Genomic DNA, 16,443 nt, shown 5'->3' with positions numbered 1-16,443 from the left:
ATTCAATTCAATCCCCGAAAGGGCAACAAACCAACACATTTTTCCTGATAATTATCCTGTAACTTTACTGAATAAAGAAATAAAACCTCCAACATTTCAGGGGCAGACATTCGTTATAAGAACTGTTTGTGAACTAAAAATCAAGAATGACGGATACTATTTGTCCGTGATTTGGAAAGCCCAGTGCGTGCTCGCCACGCAGGGGAAACAAATTCTCTCGGGGATATCTACCGTGAGGTTGACACGACACCTGGACGGGTAGCGTTCCAGAGCAACGAGAGACCGTCAAACACATGTGTGGTACACTTGCTTTTCAGGAGCTGCTACCGACAAACCAGGAAATAACAGCTGAATATTTCATCTGTGACACTTATGCGGTTGTGTGAGGATATGTTGAGCAGTGCAGCATCAAAAGCAATGAATTCGAAGGAAAAATGAGGACGGAGTCAACAACATCCGTAAGTTTTAAACACCGATACACAGTCCATCCTCTCTTTCAAGGCTCACTTGGTCAGTGGCATGATGACGTAGGTCACGTACCTTCACGGCGAAACTGTGCCACCTTGCGGTGACAACTGAAATACTGCGTTTCAGTTAAATAACAATAACTACAACGCAGCCCAACACATTTCACAACTAGAGAACACAAATTGAATATCTCAGCATTTTTGGTCTTGACCAATAAACTAGTAAAAACTGTCTCGACTTTACCTGGTGATATTCTCATGCACGAGGCGACCGCGAAAACGCCAAACAAACGTCACCACACCGATTCAGTTCACACGACGGTAAGAGCCAACGATCTGGAAAATCTTGTCTTCGTTTTTACTCCTCCGCATTTTGTTGCTCCGATTCACAGCGTTCACAACTAAAGTGTGCAGTTTGGTTTGTGTGCACTCAAACAGAGTCGAGTCAACTACTGCCACCTGTAGCCAAGTGTCATAGACTACAACCAGACACACATCTCTGTCACCGCGTTTTTATTCCCGTGTCATGCACAATACATTTGTAACTTTGCGTTTTTCGTTGTGGCGTCATGCAAAAAAAACCTTTAAACTAAGTGAAATTGTATTGTGTATTTATTTTTGGCCTTCATTGGTAAGAAATACCTAATTGTAGCTATACACAAACTTCTAGAAATCACCACTCCTATTCACAGATGAAATAGTCAGTGTTTATTTCCCTGTTTGTCGGTATCCTGAAAAGCAAGTCTACCGCATTTCTGTTTAACCGTCACCAGTTGATCTGCGACTCCAGTTAATCTCGAACACCGGACACGCTGAAGGTCTCAATAAAAGAAGAAAACGATTATTAAACGATGAGAAAACTTTGTGTTGTGGTACGGCTACTAAGAATAAGTATTAAGTTTGAATCTGAAACGAAACGAAAACCGAAAGTGAACGCCTTGAATTAGGTTTCCTGAGTTGTTGTTGTCGTCGTTGTTTTTCCTTTTACTAAGAGTCAATCTGGGCTTCAATCAGTGTTCAGTATTTTCGTTTGTTTACATCCTGGGTGTTGGTTTGAAGTGTTGAGGACAAATAGCAAACTGGATCTGAATTCACTTGCTCTAATATGAAGATCAGGATAAATGGTCACATAAATTTGGTCATCAACTCTGTATGTTAACTCAGGGTTTTCCCTGCACTTTCATAGGAAAGGGGTGGTGTTGGCAGTATCTGACCAGTCTAAAAGGGGCATTTCATTGGTCAGCTACATCAGAGATATTCTCTAATGGTGGTTAAAAATCTTTATAATGATCTTATAGCTGGAGTATTACCTGCTCTGGAGCAGCAAGGAGTGAACCACCGTCAAAGAACAGAAAATCCAAGGTTAACCCAGAAGTAGTAGTGTATCTCCCACTATTATTATTATTATTATTATTATTAGTAGTAGTAGTAGTAGTAGTAGTAGTAATAGTAGTAGTAGTAGTAGTATGTTAAACTTGTTTCTGTCTTACCTCACTATATTGTGCAGTTGTTAATATTTAGATGGTTATTCCTTGATTTTGATATTAAATGATTTTATAATAATGTTAGTGCACTATAGCATTAATAGATCACCATAAAACAGAACGCCTGCACTGTTCTTGCTGTCCTCATATCACATTTGTAGGTAGACTAAAGGACTTTTCTATAGGAAACAGCAGGCTAGATGGAGCACAAAGAAACCTTATTGCAATAGCAAAGTTATTCAGAACTAAAGCTGCTTTCCAATAGCAGGTTGGTAAAAGTCAAAGCCTCTGGAGGAGACTCTGACAGCACAAAAAGAAGAATGTTGCGTTAGCACTCACCCTGCCTCAGCTCCACTTTTCCTCTTTCTGCTCTCAACACTAAATGGAGGCTGAAAGGACTTTCACCTTGGCTGCCATTTTCTCCTCCCATCTGCATTGACAGGAAATATTTTTTACCCAAAACTTTATTAGCAAGTATATACAGAACATCTTAATGTCAGGAATAAAAGGGAATAACAGTGGAGACATACTAAAAGAATAATAACAGAACAATAATACAAAATAAATATAATAGATAATCACAACTTTACATAACATTTCTGCAACATATCATTCATTTTAATTGCCTCTTTGTTTGCAAGTACTTTGACTGTGGTGCTGCATTGGAGAAGTTCTTGACAGACGTGATTAATATGTGGTTTGGTAAATATGATATTTTCCCAGGAGCAGCAGAAGTTGAATGAAGCAGGTGACGTTTTTTTCCTCAAAACATGATACAGTGCCCTCATTGAGTTATTTGTTAGGTTTTCTGCCTAATATAATGTTGTAAACAGTGATGGGAATAACAGCGTTACAAGTAACACCGTTACTAACGGCGTTACTTTTTTCAGTAACGAGTAATCTAACTAATTGCTATTTCTATCGTTACAACACCGTTACCGTTACTAACAAGAAAAATGCGGTGCGGATGCGTTACTATTTTTTCCATCTGTCTTCCGCTTACTGGGAGGTAGGAGGGCAAAAGAATCGCACGAGTGCTGCTGATTGGCTGGGTAAGAGTAAGGTAGTCATTGGAAAACCAATCAGTGGTAGACTTGGGCAGATGTTCACATACAAACAGATAGCACAGTAACAAAAATCAATGGGTAATTCGAAGTTAGCATTTTTTTAAGTGGAGGTACAGACATTTTTCACTCAAAGAGATAAAAGGCAAGAATCTGTATGTAAAATGTAGCCTATGCCATGGAACAAAGTGCCTTTCCACATCAGTTACAAGCAATTCAAATCTTACGAAGCTCAACGTCCCATGCTTCAACAAAACTGGTCGCCAAGAATGATGGTGTTGATGCTAGCAGGCACAGCTCAAACCCAGGTGAGGCTAACATGAGCTCAGCGAGCAATGGAGATGGAGTGACGCAATCCAAGCAGTCTAAGCTTGATTTCTCTTCTCCACAAACATCTGTGACTGTGACACAGACTGAATTAAACAAATTGATAGCCAGGTATGTCGTTGAGAACATGCTGCCTTTATCAACAGTCGAGTCAGATTCCTTCAAGTCTCTTATTGCCAAGATACCAGCAACATTCACTCACACTATGGCATGTCCCACAAAATAACATCAACTGTGATGGACAATGGCTCTAATTTTGTCAAGGCCTTCAAAAAGTACCAGCCAGTTTAGGAGGATGACTCTGAGAATGATGAGGATGAGGTAACTTTTACAAACAGTGTTGGTGATGATAATGACAATGATGATAATGTAGGTGTGATGATCACTCTGCCGCCACACCAGAGATGTGCATCGCACACATTAAGTCTTGTTTCTTGTAATGATGTTGACAAGTGGCTACTTTCACAAACAGAAACAAAGGCAGTATATAGAAGTGCTACCACAAAGTGAACAGGGTTATGGAACAAGGCCAGTCGTTCAACAGTGGCTGCAGAGACAGTGGATGGCATTATTGGAAAGAAACTGCTAGTTCCTTGCACTACAAGATGGAATTTGTTTTATGATTCCTTGCCTCAAATCTGTGAGATTTCTCTGGTTGAGCTGAACACCATCTTCTCCAAGTTTGGGTTGACCGCCATGACAGAGCGGGAACATCAGTTCATCAGGGAGTACTGCACTGCCATGAGGCCACTTACAGTGGACCTGGACATTCTTCAGGGAGAAGACAACACTTTTTATGGGATACTGCTACCCACACTGGAGACATTAATGTTTATGACCCTGGAGTTGAGCAGTGACCTGCAAATTCTTGAAAATCTTCCAGAGGCAGTCGTCACAGTAAGAACTTTAAAAAGAACAATTATGAAAAATTTAATGTCAAATGCAATATATTTTTAAAGATGCACATGATATATAATGTGGTGTGTGTGTTTATGTGTATAGATAGGTTGTATAATATATGCTTTACATACTTTACTTTCAGAAAACAAGATTTTCAGAGGTATTGGAAAGTGAAGATGCTCTCTTGGCTGCTGTGACTCTGCCCAAGTTCAAACTACATTGCCTGCGGACACAGGAAAGGAAAGACAAGGCCAAGGCAAGTCTGCTGGCAGGGTGCCGGAAAATTGTCCTTGACAAAGACCAGCGAGCAGGTACCAGCACACCAACATGCCAACTTAGCACAGACTCAACCACAGAGGATGACTTTTTTTCCTTTGAAGATGAGGACGACACCTCTACTACTGCAGAAAGTCAAGTCATAGATTATTTCAAATCAGGATCACATGGAATGGACTCTCTGAATAGATATGTACTGATAAGGAATATTTCACTCAGATACAATGCAGCCACGCCATCCAGTGCCCCAGTAGACACACTCTTTAGCCTTGGACTGTTTAGCTCGTCTTCTCTCCAAAGAGGAACAGACTCTCTGATGAGAAATATGAGAAGCTCCTTGTTTTGAGATACTACCACTGGTTTTTTAACGGCTAGGATGAATGGATGTGAGGGGTTTGTGGATGTGACAAATAAGAATTCTTCATGTTTTAAAAAAGCAGAGGACATACATATACATCTACTGCAAGAACTTCAAATAGATTGTAAATGGCCATGGAGTTGACACTTTGTATTACCTGATTACATTTTTATACCTTATAAAAACGTTTTAGTTTTATTATACAGTGTACTTTTTCAGTATTAAATTGAAATCACCTCAACTATTTACTTTTGCGTTGAAGAAAACACTTGTTTAGCCAGAGTTCTCTAAAGTTGTTACAGTTTGGCTCATTTAATTTGCACTACATTGCTAAAAGCATAATTTAATTTAATACTTATTTGATAGTCAGCTGCAGCCTGTTTATGTTTTATTGTATTATTTATTACAGATTTTTTAAAAATAATTCTCTCTACAATTATAAAATATTATCTGATTGGTGTTTTGTTATATTATCACAGTAACATTTGAATAGTTTGTATACATATATATTAATGTTTACTGTTAGTTATTTCTGTTAGGTGCTTATTTACTTCAATTATGTATTTAGTTTTATAACAGAGAATTGCATATATGTTTTAGTATGTTCAAGTATGTTTAGTAATTTATTTTTTATTGTTTTAGTAACTTTGTTTAAGGCTGGATTCAAGTTGTTTTACATATTTAAACATTTTTTAAAGAAACACAATAATTACTTTTCTTAGTAATTAATTACTTTTATGATATTGTAACTCAGTTACTAATTCAGTTACTTTTTTGAAGAAGTGACTAGTAACTGTAACTAATTACCTTTTCAAAGTAACTTGCCTAACACTGGTTGTAAATCATTATAACACATATATACACTAATAAAACAAATGATATATTTTACAGATGATTTTTTTAGTGTATAACTCATATTAAGAACATATTATAACTGAGAGAGACTATGTGAGGCGATCACCTAGCATACATTGTCACCTAAGACTCTGAAACTGAAATGCTAATGCAGGGCCTAAACTTCTGCAATGTCTTTAACTGGGTATATATTATCTAGGATTTTAAAATAAACTTTCTTAACTTTATTGCTTAAGCAAAATTTTCCTATATGTAGTTCAGTTTAATTCCGTCTTTCCTGGGCTTTGCAGCACACCTCTTATTATTGTGTCAAACACCACTGAATATTCTTTGGGGGTAATGGGTAAATTAAACTTTGATAAAAAGCACAAAAATTGCCTGTTTTGCAGATGGCTGCTGGTTATTTGTGAATCGCCTAGGCCTCACCCAGAGAACCACCATCGCCACTTCCAGGACAACTGGATGGGCCTGGCCCTTTCCACACGCCAGGGATCTTTATGATGTGGTGACTCGATGGCTACAACCTGGTCCCAGGTAAAGGGAGGCTGAGCTGGCTAAGCTCGTGGTGATGGAGCAATTCGTGGAGGGACTGCATTCATTTCTGGTCCATCAAACCCATCAAAGAGGCAGAGTGGGTGGAGGTTAGGTGTGTGCATGGGGACATTCATAAATATCTCATAGTACTGCCAGAAATGAACTACAAGGGCAAAACACAAAGAATTTAGGCCATGGTCAGAATCCCACCTGATGCATCCCTTAATTCTGGGAACAGATTGGTTGGGGTTTAATAATGTCTTGGGGCAGTGTGCGTTCATGACTGATAGAGATCTGTAGTGTTTTTGTTACGCTCAGTCAACCTCGTCCGACTCTGGGAGGAGAAGATGGCTGTGATGTCTCAGCAGACCCTTCTGCAGTAATTCACTCCACAGGAGATTTCCCAGTAAAGCATTCTCGTGATGACATTCTACGCTCAGCCTTTGGCCAAGAAATGAAAAGTTCAATGGACCACCCAGATGTAGTGCAAAACTGCCGAAAGTGAGTCATGACACTTGCATGGAAGAGGAAAACAAGAAGGAACAACGCCAAAAAGAAATGTGAAGGCTCATTGTAACCCCATGGCAAAAACATCTTAGGGGGTAGTGCGCCAATAGTGTGTGTCCTTCCTGGAGTGTCAGCTGGTGAATCATGCAGCCAATTATTGGATTATGGATAGGGATTATATGGATTAGCTCTTCTTTTATTTTCTCTCTCAGAAAGGGGGGGCTCAGAAAAGAATTACCAACCAGCGCCAACACAGAGAGATGGAAAAAAGGGACAAGGGAGCAGGCGCGCAGGGAGGACCCTGGGGCTGGAACACACAGGCAACACATGTGAGGCAGATCAATGGAAAGAAAAGGGAAGGGGAGGGAGAGCCAAGTCGGAAAGAATCAGGCAGCCTCCGGCCCCACTGCCCCACGTATTCAGTGCCACTCTCGACCCACCTGGTGACAAGAGACAATACAGGAAAATAAAATAAACCTCCATATGACCAACCCACAAGTCTCGTAACCCCTATTCTCCCAGTTGATCCAGCAACGTGACACGCCAACAGCATCCCAACCTGCCCTTAACACCTACAGAGAGTCCTACTGTGCATTACATAGATATAGTTATGAGTTAAATGTGTCAATGTGTGCTAAACTAGTACTGTGCATTAAAAGAATCAAGACAGGTGATGTCCAAAACCAACCCCACGTCAGACACGGAAGTGGAGTCAGAGCCACCAATCCTGACTGAGATCTTGAAACTGCAAAACAGAATTGAAGAGTTAACGATAGAGCAATATAGAGACCCAATTAGAATTAATGATATGCTTAGAAAGGACAATTAAGAATATCCATTGTGGAATTCGATCACAGGCAAAATCAGCTTTCTAGAGTCATATCTAATAAGTTAATGAATGGAGACCATGTTTCAATAAACTGTGTCATACTTTTCTTTAAAGAGGCAGATACTCTTTCCATTGATATGTGCTCAATTAGGATATTCAACCAATGATTAATGCTCAGTGATTGTTTCTTTTTCCAGTTGATAAGTATTATTGGCTTTGAGTGTGGGTTTACCTTGTTTGGTTGGAAGACTAATTGAAGTTATGTGAATGAGTAAGCACAAATGAGGAGACAATGGGATTCTGCAGCCCAAGACAGAGGAAAGATTTTGAGTGCTGAACAGGTGAACACAGCCGTAGCGCATGAAAATATGTGCCTGCAGTGTTTTGAATACATTGAATACAAAGTCAAGCATGGAGATGGGTATGTATATTGATTTTGTGACAAAAATTTATTTATGTAGTTGAAAGAGAGTTTTTTTGTTTTTTGGGAAAAGAGGTGAGATGTCCTTTGCAAATGTAGGTGTTTGTACAGTTATGTGAAGCATAGGAAATCTTTTTAGGAAAATTGCATTTTTAAGTTGTAGGTAGTAGAGAATATTTCTTTTGTCTAATATTTGAAACAGCTTAGAGACTGACATGAGCCTAGTATCTATAAAGGTGTGATGAAAATGTGAGATTCTTTTCTTCTCCCATGTTCTAAAGTGAAGAGTTGCTCTGTTAATCTGAAAATCTGGATTGTGCCAAATTGGAGATTATGCCAAAGAATTGCAATCCCAAGGGTTTTCCATCAAGCTGTTGAGGTGGAGATCAACTGTTTTTTGAAACTGTTATTGCATTTAAAAGAGTAAGAGAGGAAATTTGAGGTTGTTACAATCTATTTGTTCTAATTCTATCCAGGAGTTGTGAACTGGATTTGAGTTAATCAGTTTCATATTATATGGTATCTGGTTAGCTAAATAGTAATGTAAAAAAAACAATGATGCCCCACCAGAGCCCTGTTACATTTGTTTTTCTGGAGAGTTGAGAAACCTTTTAGCTTTTCTGTTTTTCCAGTAGAATTTTATGATGTTGCAGATTTTAACATCCATGTAGTTGCTAAAAATAACCCCATCAGCACAGCATTTAATCTGTTATTAGACTCAACTATCTTCTCTCAAAATGAAAAAGAACCAGATTATTATCTTGTTAATAATTTTACCCCATCACTATATGTATGACTCTGGATACTGTAGCTCCTGTAAAAAAAGAGAGCTTCAAGTCAGAGGTACTTGACTCCCTGGTATAACCCTCAAATGCACAACTTACAGCAGATAACTTTTAAGCTGGAGAGGAAATGATGTATCCCAAATTTAGAAGATCATCATTTGGCCTGAAAAAAATGGTTTGCTGCTTTATGAAAAAGCCCTCTGAAAAGCAAGAACATCTCAGTATTCATCACTGTTTGAAGAAAACCCTAGGTTTCTCTTCATGACTGTAGCCAGGCTAGAGAGAACCCCCCCCCCACACACACACACACACACACTCACACACTTTCTGTGAAGCAAATGATTTATGACACAGGACACAATATAGGAAGTAATAAAAAGTTATGACAGTCATAATTTTTATGACATATGGTAAAAATATAATATTTTATAATGGAGTAATAATCATATGGCTCAATCATATGAATGATGTACCACAAGCCTTCAAACTGGTAGTAGTTAAACCCTTACTTAAAAAGCCATCTCTTGAGCGTGCTGCCTTAGCTAATTATAGGCCAGTCTCCAACTTTCCTTTCATCTAAAAATTCTTGAAAGAGTAGTTGTTGGGCTTCTCTCTACTGGATCTCTGTTAGATCCAGAATATAATATACTCTTTGTACTTTTAGCTTCTACTTTTTTACATCACACTGTGCACTTCAGGACATTCAAATATGAAAGGTTTTTTTAGAGAGTCAAACAGGAGCTTGTACTTACAATTATGTTACTGCTGAGTGATCTTATGAAGTGATAACTTTCAACCATGTAACCTGACAAATATTATTGTTATTTTAGTTCATTTTCACAGACAGCTAAAGTTTTGAGCACTATGTGCTTTCATGTTTCATTTAAAATTCTTTAGTCCATCCACATAAATCCATCCACACACAGACTAAGGCTACGTCCACACGTACCCGGGTATTTTTTAAAACGCAGATTTTTCTATGCATTTGCACCTTTCGTTTTTGCATTTAGGTGTGGACAAGAAAATGGAGAAAACCGAGAAAATGCAGTGTCAAAGGTGTGCGCCTTCTTTGACGTCGCACTGTGCGCCACGTTATTGTTTCGGTGAAATGAATTTCTACAATACTGTTACTGTTAATTGTACTCTGCAGTGTTTGAATGCTTACATATACACACACAGTTACTGTCCCTCCACACATACCACTCGGTCCTGCTTCTATGCCCCATCCTTGTTTACTATTTCCCACCGAGGCTTCTAGACTTCTGATTGGCCAACATTTCTGCACGGTTGGGAATATATCGCCACCTGTTGCTTTGGCATGTTCCTAGCAGCGTTTTCCTTCATTTCTGCGTTTACGTGTGGACGGGATTATTTTTTTAAACGAAAACGGAAAATCTCCGTTTTCAAAAATACCCGTGTACGTGTGGACGTAGCCTAAATCGATTTTGAATTGCCCTGTACTTGAAAGAGATTTGATGGAGGAGGAACCGAGGGGAAAAGTTCTTCTTTTATATAAGGAACAAAACCAAAATGTCCATCACAGGAACTCAGAAAATAGTCCAACACAAAATGTCCATGAAAAGCACAAAACAGGTGGGCCAATAACAACCATGGGCTGCAGGGAATAGAGTCCAGAAACATAGTTCAGGGGGCCGACCCCGGTCCCGACAGTACAGGAGCCAAGGGGAAAGCATTTCAGGGGGCCGACCGTGCGGACGGCAACAGCAGCAACGTGGAAACAGTTCTGGGGGCCGACCGTGCGGGCGGCGACGGGGAAACAGTTGTGGGGGCCGACGACGACGGCGATGACGTCCAGCTGGTGGCCCAGAAAGTGCGGGGTGCAGAACGTGGCATCTTCTTGGACGGGGACAGCAGCAGCTTCTTGAACGTCCTCTATCTGCTGCAGGTTGAAGGCTCAGTCATCAGTGGAAACCTGGGAAGCATAACTCTCCCTGCATCTGTAATCACACAAGCAGCAAACAAACTTTAATAAATCTCTTTTGAATGCATCAGCTGATAATGTTATTGTGAGCCCTGCACCGCTGGCCCGGCCATTTATTTTTTAATGCACCTTCTCAGATTAATTCACTGCGTGTTGTGCCCAGGGCTGGACTGGGACCAAAAATCGGCCCAGGCATTTTGACTAGAGACCGGCCCACCAGGTATTAAAGCCATAAAGCCTTGGAATGAAAACGAACGCTGTTGTGACAATGATATACACTGTCTTGTTGGTATATGTATGATTTCTATACATTTTACATCAAATTAAAATGTTAGTTGTAAGATTCAGATAATTATTTATTAAAAGCTAGACATTTTAAATGAGAATAAGAAAGAAAAGTATTTCTTTGTGCCCTCCTTTCCCTGTTAATGCCCTACCTGCCCCCCTGGCATAACTTTCCTAGATCCACCCCTGCACAGTTACCAGCTGTCAGCTACTTAGAAAAGGATCCTGGTGTTATTTGTCTCTCAGAAACTGTTCATAACTTCCCTTCAACTCATTCATGTCACCTAAAAGGTAAACCTGTTTTTCCATCACCTGTTCAGCTCTGATGATTCAGTAAGGACATCTCCTGGTTTCATCTTCATGTTTCCCTCTCACCAGATAACCAAACCATATCATGACCAGCAGCTTTACAGCTGTGGCTCCAGCAAACATCAGCTGATACTAGAAAGTAATATTAAATAAATTCTAACAACAGCTGATCAAGCTTAAACGTGCTGCTGTTGTTTAGCGTGACATCCGCTGGGTTCCTGTTTCTGGCGCAAAGTGGGCGATAAACAAACAAGAGAGAAAAGCCGATCACTGATCAGTTTCATGATTGAAGTAGCAACAGGAGAGGGAGGGGGAGAGAATGAGCGAAGAAGAAGCAGCTGACAGCGTAAAGACAGAATAACTCCAGCTTTGTGTCTTTTTCCATTCTAGCTGAAGTACGGGACAAACTGTTCCTTTTCACCTCAATACGAAACGCGTAATATTTTCTCTGAATACCAGACGATTCCACTTTTTACCGAACGGTTGGCAACTCTACTAACTAACCTTATGAATAAAATAAAGTTCACTATCAGTAACATCATAGCACCCACCCAGCTGTATAGAAACTCTGTCATGCCAGCTAGTATGCAGTACAAGTTATTGACTGTAAAAATGAAAATGAACTACACCTAAACTTGGTTTATATCTGACCCAGCTAGACTGCAGGTCATAACTTCTTACCTGAAGTTCAGCTCACCTCGGACCAGCGGCCGCCTCGGGTCTCTCCTCCTCCTGCTTCCCCTTTCCCTCATCCACCTGCTGGCCTCTGTAGAAGCTCTGCTATAGCCACCACTAAACAACTGACTTATTTTGACACATCAGCCAGCATCTGGCCAATTCACCACCTTTCATTGTTTATACTGTTACAAAAATAAATAAATACATAAAATGAAGTCATCGGCCCATAAAAACAAAAAAATCACCATCGGCCCACCGGGCAAATGCCTGATGGCCAGTCCAGCTATGGTCGTGCCATCAGTTAACCCTTTAGCAAAATGAGGGATAGAAAACACCACGGCAATGGAGAAACAGTAGAGCAACAGATTTCCAGCTTCCAGTTAATGGTGTTAGGAGGAAGGAGCACAAAGCTGAGCTTGTCCCTGCTAACTGGCGCTGCCAGATGTGTGGAGCTATGAAGTATGCTGTAGCTTTTGCTGTTGGAGCTGCGATTTGCTTGGGAGCATGGGTACGGTGTGGCTTCTGGGTTCGGTGCTGATGTCTGTCGGCTTTTCGGCTAACTTGCTCAGCGTGTGGGTCCGTTTCAGAGTGACATGAGAGGAGCTGCTCATTCGCTGGTGGGCGACCCCCGCTGGTTGGCGACCCCGCTGGTTTTTGCTGAAGTGGCGGGCCTCCGAAATCACTTCATAACTGGATTTATCAGAGATGAGCTGACTAGATGGATCAACGTAGCGGACTGCATGTCGGATGGTGAGAAAACTGCTAGAAGGTTGTCAGCATTCGGCCTCTCTGAAGCGCCAGCGTGACGTTCAGTGTGTTTCTTTGATTGCTGGAGGAAAAGCAATGAACCCAGAGCTTGAGTAGTCATCTGATGCGCTGACGGACGAGAGGACGATTGTAGTGAATGGAAGGGTGAGTAAAATTATGTTACTCCTGTGAGATAAGCTGTGTCTTCCAGTTCTGAACTGAAGAAGCCTCTCGGATGAGAGGCGAAACGTCTTCAAGCAACTTAAAGAAGTCCAGACGCTTTTCTTTGCAATCTCCTTTGACTTTCCAAAGGGACATTAAGAACTACAAAGTCTTTGTTTTCACAGAGACATGGCTGGACCCTTCCATCCCTGACGTGGCCATTGTCCCCGAGGAACTCTCCATTGACCACCAGGACAGAACAAAGGACTCTGGTAAATGTAGGGGAGGTGGCATGTGCACAATGACCTACAAACGGTGGTGCACTGATGTACAGACAGTTTCGTCGGGGTGCTCTCCTGATCTTGAACACCTTTTGATCAGATGAGGTCCCTTTTATCTGCCCAGGGAGTTTACGGGGGTATTCTGTACTGCTGTTTATATCCCAACCCCCACGCTGAAACCACACAGGCACTGGACGAACTGTTTGATATTATCAACCAGCAGGAAACGTTACACTTGGAGACTGCTTTTATCATTGCTGGCGACTTGAAGAAAGTTCTGCCGAAGTTTTACCAGCACTTAAACTTTCCAACGCGTGGTGAGAACATCTTAGACTATGTTTATTCTCCATACGCACGTGCCTACAAAGCCCGCCCCGACCTGCCTTTGGAAAATCAGATCACTCCCCGGTTCTGCTGCTGCCAGCCTATAGGCAGAAGCTGAAAAGCAACCAGCCCATGACATTCAGTTCAACGCTGGACCGACCAATCAGACAGTGGCCTGCATCACTGCTTCAGCATCACAGACTCGGAAGTCTTCTGGGCTGCTGCTGACAACAATGTCAACAATTAATCTGAGTACGTAACAGACTTTATTCACAAATGCGTCAATGACGTTGTACCACGGGCTATTGTATGAACCCTACCCCAACCAGAAGCCGTGGGTTGACAGAGAGGTCTGCGCAGCGCTCAGAGCGCGGACTGCGGGCTTTAAATCTGGAGACCCAGATAAATACAAAACATCCCAGTATGCACTCTGGAAAGCAATAAAGACGGCCAAGGGACAGTACAAAGAAAAGGTGGAACTCTGCTACAGCAACTCCAACACCAATAACATATAGAGTGATCTGAACACCATCACAGACTACAAAGGAAACAGCGGCAGAGTCAGGGAGGTAACTGCTTCTCTACCTGATGAGATTAACACCTTCTATGCACTCTTTGATAAACATATATCTCAGGAGCTTTTGCTGGAAGAGGAGAGCTGCCCTCTTCAAATATCTCAGGCAGTCGTGTGTAAATACTTCAGGAAAGTAAACACTCGAAAAGCTCTTGGACAAGACAACTTTCCAGGTCGGGTTTTCAAAGCATGTGCCCATGAGCTGGCAGGTGTCTTCACAGACATTTTTAACCTTTCCCTGCTCCAGTCTGCTGTCCCAAAATGATTTAAGAGGACAACCACCATCCCTGTCTCTAAGAAAATTAATGTGAGCTGCCTAAATGACTATGATGGAGTTACTAAGCTAGCATACGAATCTGTTCTTGTTTATAAAGCCTGCGTACACATGGCGGCGTTTGAGTGAGCAATTGTGTCCACTAGAGGGTGGTGTTGACTCACAAATGAGGGAATTGGCCTAAATTGATTATGATTCTGTGTCTATGAAACCTGTTATGTTATTATGCTAAGCTCCTTCCTGTTATCTGGTTCTGTCCATTTGTAATCTGGTATGGTGTTCTCTGTAATACTGAAGTGTGAGAAATGCTAAACAAGAGAGAGAGATGTTTATGTTATTTCTTATTTGTATTAACCACATCTTGCCAGCGAGAGTGTGGGTTGGTGTTGGACATGGGCTCGCGGTAAATAAAGGTCTTCCACTCTGACATCATTCCCCGTCTCTGACCGGACGTTATTACCAGGGAACAGTACCGAATCATGTTTCAGAGATAGTGGTCCAGGGCGTCACCCCATAACTCTGTTTTGTCCTTCTCCCTTAGATCGCTCAAGTACGCCACCAGCCCCCAGCTCTGTGCTTTCGTTTTCTCCTCATCATCGTACATTTACCCTGTCACTGTAAATAAACCTCACTCACTGCACTCCCGAGTCTCTGTGTGTTTCTGCCACGAGTCCACCCTTTAGAGTCACCTAACATTCACAAGTAGATATCAAATGTGGTCATCACTGTAGCCTGTGCAAGAGTCTTTTATCATTATTAAATTTTGTGCTGAGATTAATTTGGTGAAGAATAGTGTGTTATGTTTTTTCCCCCTATAACACATGGGCAGTTTGATACATGTGCTACATTTACATGTGTTAGCATTATCAGTGAGTGTTATCTGGTTTGCCTGGTATTTGTCTTCTGATGTGTTGGTAACTGAATTGGCTCAAACGCTTCACAGCACAGTCTTTGTAAGCTTCTTATTAACAGAAAAGAGGCAAAGCCGTGATCAAACAGCATCAAAACCAGATTCAGAATAATTAACTTTATAAAGTAGTTCTTCACCATCCTGATTAACTGCCATGCCCCAGGGCTGCCACAAACGTACATACACTCACCGGAGAGACAGAGAGACATTGAGAGATGCTCAGAGTATCTCTCTATCCATTCTATGGGGAAAACACTTTGATGTAGAGAGGTCAGAGGAGACTGCTTTGAGTTGATAGGAAGACAACAGTAACTCAGTAACCACTTGTTACAACCAAGCTATGAGGAAGTGCACCGGTCAAAGCAACACATTGAACATTGGAGCAGTTGGGCTACAGCTGCAGAAGACCACACTCATGTCAGCTAAGAACAAGCAACTGAGACTACAGTTTACACAGGTTCAAGATCAAGATCCACATAATGTTGTCTGGACTTCTGAGTCTTGATTTCAGCTGCAACATTGTAGGGCTGTAAGGTTAGAATAAGGTATAAACCAACTGATCATAGTTTAAACACTGCAGCCTACCTGAGTATTGCTAACCGTGTCTGTCCCATTAAGACTACAGGTGCACTGTAGTCTTAATGGGACAGTCAGCTTACAGTACTCAAATGGCCTCCACAGTCACTCGAGCAGCTTTGGGTTAAAGTTGGAGCAGGAGATTTACATCATGGATGTGGAGCCAAAATATTTACAGAAAATGCACTAAGATGGACCAAAATCTCTCAGGAATGTTTCCAGGACATTGTTGAATGTATGCCACAAAACATTACGACAGTTCTGAAGGCAAAATAGGGTCAAACCTGGTACTAGCAAAATGTACCTAATGAAGTAGCCAGCGAGAGTGTGTTTCAGTGTTAATGGTGTCTTCACAGACCAGCAGAATTGTATGCTTTGTCACAGTCCATCTCAAACTAGCTAATTAATTATTGGCTCTACATCCACGAGGGCCACAGGAGGCAGTTTTAACTTGCATGGGTGGATGCAGAGACAAACTCTGTAAACTGACAGTGATTTCCATTTGTTCTGAAGTCCACTAATTTCCACTTCAGACACAGGCCTGTTTTTATTCTTGAGGACCTTAAGATCACAG

The 16,443-nt window shown here is 41.3% G+C and overlaps 1 protein-coding gene across 4 annotated transcripts in view; it reads right to left on the bottom strand.

Moving 5' to 3' along the window:
- The window catches only part of itgb2 (integrin, beta 2), a 30,074-nt gene extending 27,705 nt beyond the window's left edge, over positions 1-2,369 (bottom strand). For 2 of the 4 annotated variants that reach the window (XM_005746310.1, XM_005746308.1), the window contains exon 1: positions 2,291-2,369. The gene's annotated coding sequence lies outside the window, so the exon portion shown is untranslated. Of the gene's footprint in view, positions 1-711; positions 932-2,290 lie in introns of those variants that run through there. The other 2 variants (XM_005746307.1, XM_005746309.1) reach the window with 1 other exon arrangement.
- Positions 2,370-16,443: the final 14,074 nt, after the last annotated feature.

Source organism: Pundamilia nyererei, unplaced genomic scaffold (genome assembly GCF_000239375.1).
Source record: "Pundamilia nyererei isolate P.nyererei 1_Seehausen unplaced genomic scaffold, PunNye1.0 scaffold00176, whole genome shotgun sequence".
In the NCBI taxonomy this organism is placed as follows: domain Eukaryota; kingdom Metazoa; phylum Chordata; class Actinopteri; order Cichliformes; family Cichlidae; genus Pundamilia; species Pundamilia nyererei.
This window is presented reverse-complemented; position numbering and strand designations above follow the sequence as displayed.